This window comes from Tyto alba, unplaced genomic scaffold (genome assembly GCF_018691265.1).
Source record: "Tyto alba isolate M040663 unplaced genomic scaffold, T.alba_DEE_v4.0 Super-Scaffold_1000006, whole genome shotgun sequence".
NCBI lineage: Eukaryota > Metazoa > Chordata > Aves > Strigiformes > Tytonidae > Tyto > Tyto alba.
In genome coordinates, this window is record NW_024881272.1 from 17,650,821 (window position 1) to 17,661,230 (window position 10,410).

The following is a 10,410-nucleotide window of genomic DNA, read 5'->3' on the forward strand; positions in this document are numbered from 1 at the left end:
AAAATCAGTCTATTCCACAAAATTTGGGGAACACCAAAAATCGGGGTAGGAGTGGAGGGACTGTTGCATGATCATATTGACAATCTGGAGACATCCCACTCTTTTTTTTTGCCCCTTTTTCAATTTCTTTCTCCCTCTCTATCGTTTCAAAATGAAGGCCATTTTTATATGACCAGTATGGATTAGTTTCACTTAGAAATATTTGGAAAAGGTCATCCTCTCCCCCCAGTAAGGGAAAAACTAAACCTGACACGTTCTTTCTTAAGAGGGATCCCACAGATGTTTCATTCAAAAACTGCAGACCTGTTCTCCACAGAGCCTACCTCATCCTGTGCCTTGGGTGACAGCACTTTGTGGCTGGGTGGGATGGGTTTTGTGCGATTATTTGGGAAGAAACATATGTTCTGTTATATAGTAGGAGATCCAGCAACCAAAATAGCAACCTAATTTCTGTCTATGGGTGAAATAAAACTGGATTCTTGCAGTTGTTCCAACATATGAAAGGAAAGCATTTTAAGGAAGTAGGCATTTGTACCTTATTTTTAAGTAGAATTCTTTCCTGACCTAATACCTGCAGCCTAAGATCATTTTGTCAGAGCCCTATCCTCATGTATTTTGATGGTAAAATGTATAACCTGTCCTTCCACACTTCATTAATTTGTTGTTTTGTGCGCATCTAGCTAACTATGCAACCCCTAGGCTTTTGGTTACATGTTATACTATTTACTATTACAACAATTTAGCCATCAGCAAAAAAATCCTTGAAATGAGACCAAACTACTTCTGAATATCTGCATCAGATATCTGAGTCTTGGAGCTAGTGCTGTAAAAGGTAGGGATTTAAAAATAACAAAACAAAACCCGTGAAAATTATCCAATCCATGAAAAATATGCAGCCTCAGCAACATGGAATCACAGCAGATACACTCTATCGGTGCAGAAGTGATTGCAAGCCCTGTCTTGGGGTGGGCTGTAACAAAAGGGTTAATGCCTGGGAGGCACCCGTGTGTGGTAGCCCCCCGCCAAGGTCAATGGGAGCCCTGTCTGCTGAGCACAAGCAGGATCAAGCTCTGTTTTTCCATGATGTTTAACACAATCGGGTAACATGATGGTTTCTTTGCACTCTTTGTAGCTCCATTTTTTTAAATATTGCTTTTCTGCAAATGACCTAGTCTATTTCATGATTAAATATAAAATATTGGAGAAATTGCTTATGCAATCTCTTATTTTTTTTTTGGGAGGGGGGGAAGGGGGATAAGCAATTGCTTTTAAATAATGATTTGTACTTAAACACTAATCCGATATTGTGAATTTACCCTTTTCCTAAAGCCAGGCATATTCCCTAATATTTTGCTGTGGTAAATATGTAGACCTACCACTTACCCAGTAACAAGCAAGCAAATTTGCACTAGATTGGAAAGAATAAAAACAAACTAATGTATATTTTTCAACTTTCTGGTACTTTAACCTTTCTTAAGAAAAGACTCGGGGGACATAATTGAAGGAAAGTGTTTTTCTTTAGCAGATGGATTGTTTTGCTCAGATAATATTTTAGTTATGCCAATAAAATGAAGGGTACCCAGAAAACCATGAAACTGCCAGCAATTGTTAGTGTATGACTATTACCAAGGCAGAAATGAGGCCAGAGCAGTGATAAATGTGCACATCTCTCCCTCCATCAGCTGAGGAATGACCTGGACACACTTTACATCTGAGCACCAAGTGGGCCAACATTTTTCACAGCAGCACTTAATAGTGGACATTAACTTAGCCCTCTCCAAAAGGGCTGACCCAGAGGCTACCCTCTGCGGTTCTCCAAACTGTAATCACTTCTGCAGTCTGTAATTTTATCAAATCGCATGCACCTTTTCCAGCCACTTATTGGCCAATTAAGTCAAGTTCTCACTGAGGGGGTCCAGCTGGCTTCAAGTTATCTTAGATGAATTGATTGAAGACATTCTGCAATCTATGAACCCAGTTTAATGATCTAGGTGATAATACTTGTAATTCTTCTCAGTCAAGGGAATTTGCTGCAGCTGTTGTCTGCAAATCCATGTTCTGATACAGTGAAGTACCAGAAGAGCGTTAATCCGCCCTCAGAGTTTTATAGCAATGGCTGCATTGTGAAATGGGAAATTTAAAATTCACACAGCATTGCCAAGTGGAGACAATTTTTTTGTTGATGTGTTTTTTATTTTATTCTATTGTGAGTGTTAAAGAGGTTACATGGAAGAATACATTATTGATAATACTTAAAATTGGAGGCTATACAGCAGTATAAAACAGCCTACTAAAATATTGCATAAAATGTTTGAGCTGGAAAATGAGGTTTGCCTCAGAGCATGAACATAGCATTTTTAAATTTTGAAGGTGGAGCGGAGCTCCAGAAGTAAAGCCACTGGGTCAGATCAGCTCCCCAAGACATTCTGACTGTCTGGAGTTAGTTTTACTATTCCAGAGTCACTCTAGTGTAAAAGAGACAACAATCTGTCTCTCTTAAAAAAAAAAAAATGTAGAAGACATAAATAAATACAAAGGAACAGGTGTTACTTTCAGCCATGCCAGAGTAAATCAGGAGTTAACCCCACACTTACATGGTGTAAACTGGTGAAGAATCTGCCCCTGAGACAGGAGTCCTTCCCCTCCCTGGATTCAGAGTCCTTGAAGTGCTAATGAAGTAGTGCTGTACTTTGACACAGGCCTGAAGTGTATCTCTGAGACCTGCAGTCACCTGCACAAGGACCTGTGAAAACAAAGAAATAATCATATTTACTTGCTTCAGTGGCATGTGCCTCTTTTCTGAGCCCCAGGAATGTTAATCCCCTCCTTATGAAACAAATAATATAACTAACGCTAGGGAATATTTTTCATGTTGAAAATTCAAAATACTTAGTAATGAAATATCCTATAGTGTATCTGTGAAGTTTCTGTTTGTGAAAGGGAATGGATGGGGTTTGATTTCACTGCAAAACCAGCAGCTGCCGTATTAATTTATGCTGTGCTGCAGACACCCATTCGCTTCTCAGTCGCAGGGACTTCCCCTCCCGCGCGGTGTGATTGAGCCCAGCTCTGCTGATGCCTGCCTTGCTGAGACACTCCGCTGCTTCTGATGAGATTTTTTTTTTTTTTAACTGTAGGATGCTGGGAAAAAGTAACTTTTTTTTTTTTTATGGGATACATTTTCAAAGAGTTACGTGGGTTTTCCAGCCCCATCCAACTCTCCCCAAACCCACACCTGTGGAGCCTGGCATCAGAGACCTCCTGGCTCTTGTGGCTGGAGGGCTGTGCTGGGCAAGGAAAGCCCTTCTCCCCACCACGGCCTCCACCCGCCCGCATGTGAAGCCAAAGCCTGAGTTCAGTGGTGCTTCTCATTTTTGGAGGACTCACATCAAGCTGTGTTGGCAAATCCAGGTCTGTTAGTCCACTAACTATACATATTTCAAGCATTAGTCTTTGGGGATTTGCACAATGTTTGAAAAGTGTTGTAAAGATCATATAAAATTAGGATCTCCTCTCTTGAGAAGTTTGGCTGGCGGAGGGAGGTGGTGTGGTCCCACAAATGGAAGAAACTGTGCTGCTTTGCCTAAGTGTGCTGCTGCTGTGCCTGGGGAAAGCTGTGCTGCTCTGGCTGGTCCCTTTTCCATCTGCAAAGTGGGGACCGTGCAGCCAACCTCTTCTGAAGAGCTGGGGGGGTGCTGTGAGCTTGGGGTGTTCAGATGCCAACATCAGTGCAGGCAGGTTGGACTGAATCCCTGTGGATTCATATGCCACAGCTGGGTGCCTGGGACTCCCATCCTTCAGGGAGGTGGGCCCTTAGCGAGGGTCCCCAAGCAGCCTCTTGCCTGCAGCTCTCTCCTCCCACTGGTGGCTGTGGCTGTGGCAACTCCATGCCACGGGCTGCACTAGCTGAGTACAGTGCAGAACTTTCCAGGGGATTTAGGGGGTGAGCGTAACGGGGCAGGAGAACGGGGTCAGACATGCACTGCCATATATGAAATTAGTGAGATGTGAACAGTGTGCAGGAGTACAAAACGTCTTTGATGCTAACCATAGAAAATAACTCCAACATTAAGTGCACCAAGGGCAGGCTCCTGCCTGACTGGGCTGATCTGTGTGGAGCCAAGCCTTGGTGTCGCCTTGGCCATGGTTCAGTGCACGCACATTTTACTCACCCCGCTGTTGTTGCTCAGAAGGGAGAACAGGGCTGGGGATCTCTCCCCGTAGCGGAGTTTAGATTAAAGCATATATGACTAAGGAAGCCTGGTATGGCCACAGAGAACATCTTGTTCCCCATATTCAGCCATGGGCAATGTCAAGTACTATATGTTACATGAGTGCTTTTCTCCAGTCCTGTAGGCCTTGTTTTAGAGGTTGACTGCATGAGTTGAAGGGCTTCGTTTTAAAATAACAGTCCTACATAAAATATTCGATTTTTCATCTTCACCACCCAGAACAGTAGCTCCTAAATTAGGGGGCTGCCTTGCCTGAGACAGAAAGCAAGAAACCTGCTATCCCAGCCCTGGGGCTTCTCCTGCTGGGGCTTTGCTGGGGCCAGGCGCTGCTGCAGCAGCAGCCTTGGTGTAGCATTATATTTTCACCACGGATGCACTAAAAAGAGGGGTTAATTAGCACCGCTGCCTTTGATCCTCTGCTTGTGAGGGAAGAGAGAGTTTAGTCAGTAACACCAGACAGCTTCCAAACACTTTATGGATTTTGGCAAGAGGCAGCACAGTCATAACATTTGAGTATTAGCACTTTATAGCTCTGCCACACTAACAACTGCTAATTAGGCAGCTTGGGCATGGCTGAGTGCTGCCTTGAACCTTGTGTAGTAATTTACACCTATGCACAGCTACAGCTCTGACTTGGGAACGCTTTACACCCAGTTCACATGTATGGAGACGATTAGCAGCAGCGAAGCGGGCTGAAAGCCTTATATTGGATTCCTCTTGCATTCCCCCTTCTCCATCTCAGCACTTAATTTTGCTTTCCTGGAACACCCACAGGTAGAGTGTAGGAAAACCCTGGGCTGGCAGCTCATCTGCCACAGCATCTTTGGAGAACTTGCTGTGCTAACTCCCAGGATGGAATACATTTCAGCAGAGCACAACCACTTTTAACTGCCCCAGGGAGTTCATCCTCCATATCACCTCCCATAGCTTTATCAAGATCTGGAGATGTGTTTTCTTCCCTTGCGAATAGATTTTCTTTGCTTGGCCAACAGCAGTACTGAAGTTGAATTGTTTGGTGCTGTATCCTTGCTGTATCCTCTCTCCAAATCTCATTGCGCTCTACCTTTTGTGCACATGGACTTATAAAACTGCCAGCTGTGATTTGCAGTGTTAAATTACCCCCAGTCCTGATGCACCTATTATTAATACTAAGGCAATGAGGTTCTTTGCTCGTCATACGGCTATTTACAATTAAAACACCAGCACTCTGATAATCTTCTGCAGCTGGGTTACGTGAGGTATGATAAATAAGTGGTGAGTGTGGGTCTCTTGTCCCAGTGGTAACTTGCGTCCCTATTGCTCTTTGAGGCTGCTGTCACCGCTGGAGTTACCCATCAGATCAGCTGAGCCATGCATCTATAAATCACTTACTGTTCTGAGCACTCTTGGCATCTCATTTCTAATGAGCATTGTGTTTGTGGTGTCTGCAGCTATACACCTTCTCCTGATGAAGGCAAGTTGACGTCTCATGAAGGAGCTCTTCCTCATCTGCTCTTCTCCCCTGGCTTGCAGGTAAATGCCAGATTTTCAGAGCTTTCTTCCTCAGCTCTGTACCAGGCTTGTTTCTGAGCCAGTGTGAGCCATTTCCTGGGATGAGTTTGCTCCCTTGGGGTGGAGGTGATCTCTCATGGTCCCTGGGGAACGGGAGTACCCTGGGGATCTGGACAGTGGCTGCTCCCTGGTTAGTGGCACAAAGGAAGTGGATTCACCTGAGTTAAACAAGTACTTATTCTTTTTAAATAATACCCCTTTTTCTTTCTTTTAAGAGAAGGCATCAGGGGCATTATATAAACAGATAGAAAATAAGGGTGAGTCTGATGGGCTTTTCCTAGAGAAATACCCAAGATGCTTACGTCATTATTTCTTGGACTACTGTAAAATCAAATGTGTCTTTCCCTTATGATATACTGTCCTCACCACTGGTGAGGGAATATACCTGGATTACATTTTCAATGATAGCTAGGAGAGTGGTGGGGTTTTTTTGCAATTTCTTAATTGTTTTTAGATTAATTACTAAGATCCTGAGCCCTGGGTACTTAGTTCAAGGTGTCTACAAACAGCCACAGAACAAAGCAGGACTGTGTATTTCTGAAGGGTTTAGACTTTAAGGGCATAGTGTGGCCTGGGGATTTGGGCTTTTTTTGACAGGCTGTGTTGCAGCTCTTTAATAAAAAGGAAAGTTAGCAATGAAAGCTCACAATCAAATAAACAACAAAAGGGCAAAACTGTGTTTCACCCTCTGTAATTTGTTCTGTAAGAAATGTAAATCACTCATCCAGAAGAGAGGGATTTTCAATTAGTCCTGTTTTCTTAAACATGCAAATCCCCCAGCCATGTTTAGCAGCACAGTTTTGCCCTAACTCTGCAGAGAATTCCCAAGCAACCTTTAATAGATGGCCATGCCTTCAGGCTTGTCCACTTATGTTTTCTCTCCTGCCTGGGCACAAGATAGATTATGCATATTATTATTCATAAGTGCCACCTATTGAAAGCATAACCACAGGCACGTTTGCAAATGGTGGGCTTGCCCCAGCTGTCCCCGCTCATGCGAAACATTCCTGCTCTCCAACAGACCCCTCCAAACCATCCCCTCAAAGTCCCCACTATTTTCTCGCCAGACATCCTGGCAAGGAGAAGGATTTGCAAAGTATCTCATAGACTTTAAAGGCAGCTAAAATTACGGGGGACCTTTCCCCATTTTCCTCCTGCAGAGGTACTTCCAGCTGATGCTTCTGTTGCCTCTCCCTGACACCCCGAGGCTGGTGCTGCCTTGCAGGCACTGGGGGGAAGGCTCCAGGTCAGGGTGTCAGGAGTCATGGAAGGCAGCAATGCCACATTGCTTTAAATATGTGTTTTTCATTAAAGAAAGGGATTTCTCTGACTGGTACAAGAAATAATAAATAGTACAGGAGAACAGAGAAGTAAATAGGTGTGAGTCTCACATGACTGGATGTTATATGATCATTCTTAGATAAAGGGTAAATATAACTGCTTTCCTGGTGGCAATTCATGTAGTTTTAAAGTAAATATATGTATTTTTACTCTTCTTTTGCATATTAGACCATTTTCCTGTGTTGGTATAAAGAACAGAGATTTCTCTTCCTTGACCGCACAGGATACAAGTAATTTTCAGTTTACTGTAAAACAATTTTCAAAAAATATATGAGTTAGAAAGTAGGAATACTATTTCAATAAATGTTTTGAATGCTAGTGGCTAGAATTAAGCATAGACCTATGTTTCTACAAAAGGTCAATTGTGTTTCTAATTACTCTTATGTAAACTAGCTCATGTTTGAACTGCACAGTTATAATTAATACATATGCCTTATTGCCAACTATGTGCCTTTCTGATCATTAGAATCTGGACAGCCTTATTATGCCTGGACAGTTGGAATGAACACGTAAATGGATGTGAACCTCTTCGGGCTGATTTTCTGTTGCACCAGTTTTATGATGATGTAACCATATTAGCTCTAATTGTGTTGCACTGAGATAAATCTGGGGCATTGGACTGGGGCAGATGTGTGGCATTCGGCGATGGCAAGCACTGCTCCAGTACTGTAAAACGTATGGCAAGGAGATGTAAGCAAGGCCTAGAAATACAGTTGCAATGACTCCCTCAGAAAAATCTGACTGGTCTCCAGAGGGACCACAGTGTCCAATAAATGTACAAGAGTCTTCTAGAGGGTTTTTTTCTCTCTCCATGGAAAGGCACAGTGGGAAGAGTTTTCTCTGGTGGTGGATGGGGCTGAGCTGTGTGATAAGAGGTGCAGAGGCTTCCTTGCTCTGCAAAGGGCTCTTGTTTTTGGCTTCCAGACAGCAGTGAAGCCTGAGAAACCATTACCCAGCCACGTGCCTGAGCACAGCCCCAGCAGGCAGTGACAGCCACAGGAGTCCGGCTGCCCTGGAGCCCACAGGCACAGTTTTGGCTGCAGCCCAATCTGAGCCTGCCCAGTGCGTTGCTGTTCTCAGGTACCAATGAAAGAGCAGAAGCAGAATAAAAACTTTGTACCCTGCTGCTCTTTTTCAACATCTTTTCCCTTTCCTTTCCCTGTGGAGGATGCAGGATGCTGAGCTCCATCTCTGAGTGGGTCCTGAGCTGGGCTCTGCGTTGGCCTGTCCCTGCCCCACTGCCAGCACTGATCGGGATCCAGCCAGCAACTCCCAGACACAGGCCACGATGGACATGGGCTTGGACAAGGGCTTCTTACACCCCCCAGGAGATCAGACAGGTACCTTCTGGAAAACCCACTGAAGGGTGTTAAAGCCTGACAGAGTTGTGTTTTCACCCCACGCTGGGGTGGCACTGGGTGGGAAGGTTAGCCTAGGAGGAGCAAACCCTGGGTAATGGAAGCAGTAACAACTGAAGCATCCCTAAACTAGGGAAAGCCAGGGCCATGGAGGTGGGCTGGGCTCATGCTGAAGGTTGGATATGGCAGTGCTGGGGAACTGCAGGTTTTCAGCATGCCCTACAGGGAATTTTTAAAATAGATGCAATTAAAGGTAAAGTGTAAAGGCAAAGATGTACCATATGGCCTTTAATATCCAACTATCTGGGCTCATCTTTGCCCGTACCTCCGGCTGCCAGAAAAGCCTGTGGAAGACATGAGCACACCCGTTCTCACACTGATGTGCGGCACCCCAGACCCTGCCCAGGGCGTCTGTGCTGCTGCCCTTGACAGAGGAATGAAAGCTCAATACCTCTGTTTGCTGCTGTGTGCTTGCATGGTGCAGGTGAGTACAGGAAAAGTGAATGTCCCTCTTTCAAATATGCTTCACTTGCCCCTCTCTCACCCCTGGAACCAGGGCTGCTCTGCCCACCCTGTGCTCAGCTCAGAGTGGTGAAGGGCAAGTTGTGCTGCTCTGCAATGAGGGGCTCCTGGGGCCCCAGGTGGCATCTTCCTCATAGGACAAAATGGGTGTTACTACTCCTTCTCCCTCATGCTTTCCACCAGAGCCAGGTTAAAAACCATGGTCAGATCTCCAGAGCCTCCTGGGGAAATCATGCTGGGCCTGCGCCTCTGCTGTCTCCCTGACCAGTGGCAGGGGACGTATGTTTGGAGGTTGATACAAAACTGGGGAGAAATGCAATTATTTGTTTTTAAAGCCCTCACAGATCCCTCTCCAGCACGTGAAGTCAGTCCTTTCTCTTACCCACCTTGGGTACAAGTGCTTTGGGTGCCTGGATCTGCCTTGCACGACCCTCTGAGCTGTTTTAGCATGAAAACTCCCTCTTCCCTGGCCTGGACCCTCCCAACAGCCTTGCAATCTCTCTCCACAGCGGTGATACATGGTCTTCTCTCAGATGTCACTGGAAAACATTGATTAGCCTCTGTGCATCTCCATCCTTCCCTTCGCTGTTATTTCCCTGCGCCATAATCGTTTTAGTGGCTGTGGGAAGGGCTGGAGCACGGCTTCCCTGAGAGGCCGGTGTGGGATAATGGGCTCCGGCCCTGACCCGGGAAGCTGGTGCTCGGGTGAGAGGAGTGCGTGCATCTCTGCGCCCGCTCGCTCCTCGGCCTCTCCGCTGAGGCTGCTGACAAGGGTGCCAATTAGTGTCAGTCGCATGGGTAGCTGGTGACGGGGACACCTGTGCGCCCGGGCCACGCGGGCCACCGCCTCGCCGCCACCACCCCGGCACAGCTGTCAGATAGGGACGGCTCTGCCGCCACTGACCTGCACCCCTTCGCAGACGGTGATTTAAGAGGTGAAAGACATAATGTGCCATTACCCATCCCCGGCACGGCACAGCCGCTGAACGGCTCCAGAGCCTGCAGTTGCAGCGTGGGGACCTGGGTCCTGGGTTTGTCCCGCTGCTGGGAAATGCTTGGTAAAGATACGGTGCTTCATCACCCTCTGTGATGCTACGTTATTTTCCAGCGCTGTAGTTTACAGTATATTTAGAAGGCTAGATCAGTCTCCATCCATCTCCTACCCTCTACCGTGCAGCGGCTGCTCATTGCTACGACATTTGTCTTTGTGAACAATAGAGGGATAACTCTTTGCTCGAGTAAAGATAAATATTGCAGAGGATCACCCGTCATTTATGGGTTCGTATCATGCAGTGTGTAGTATGCACAGATGAACTCTTCCACACGCTTGCAATACACAGATGTTTTATATGCACGTGTGTGTCATATTAATGCACCCAGACATACAGTTGCATGTATTTAGGTAG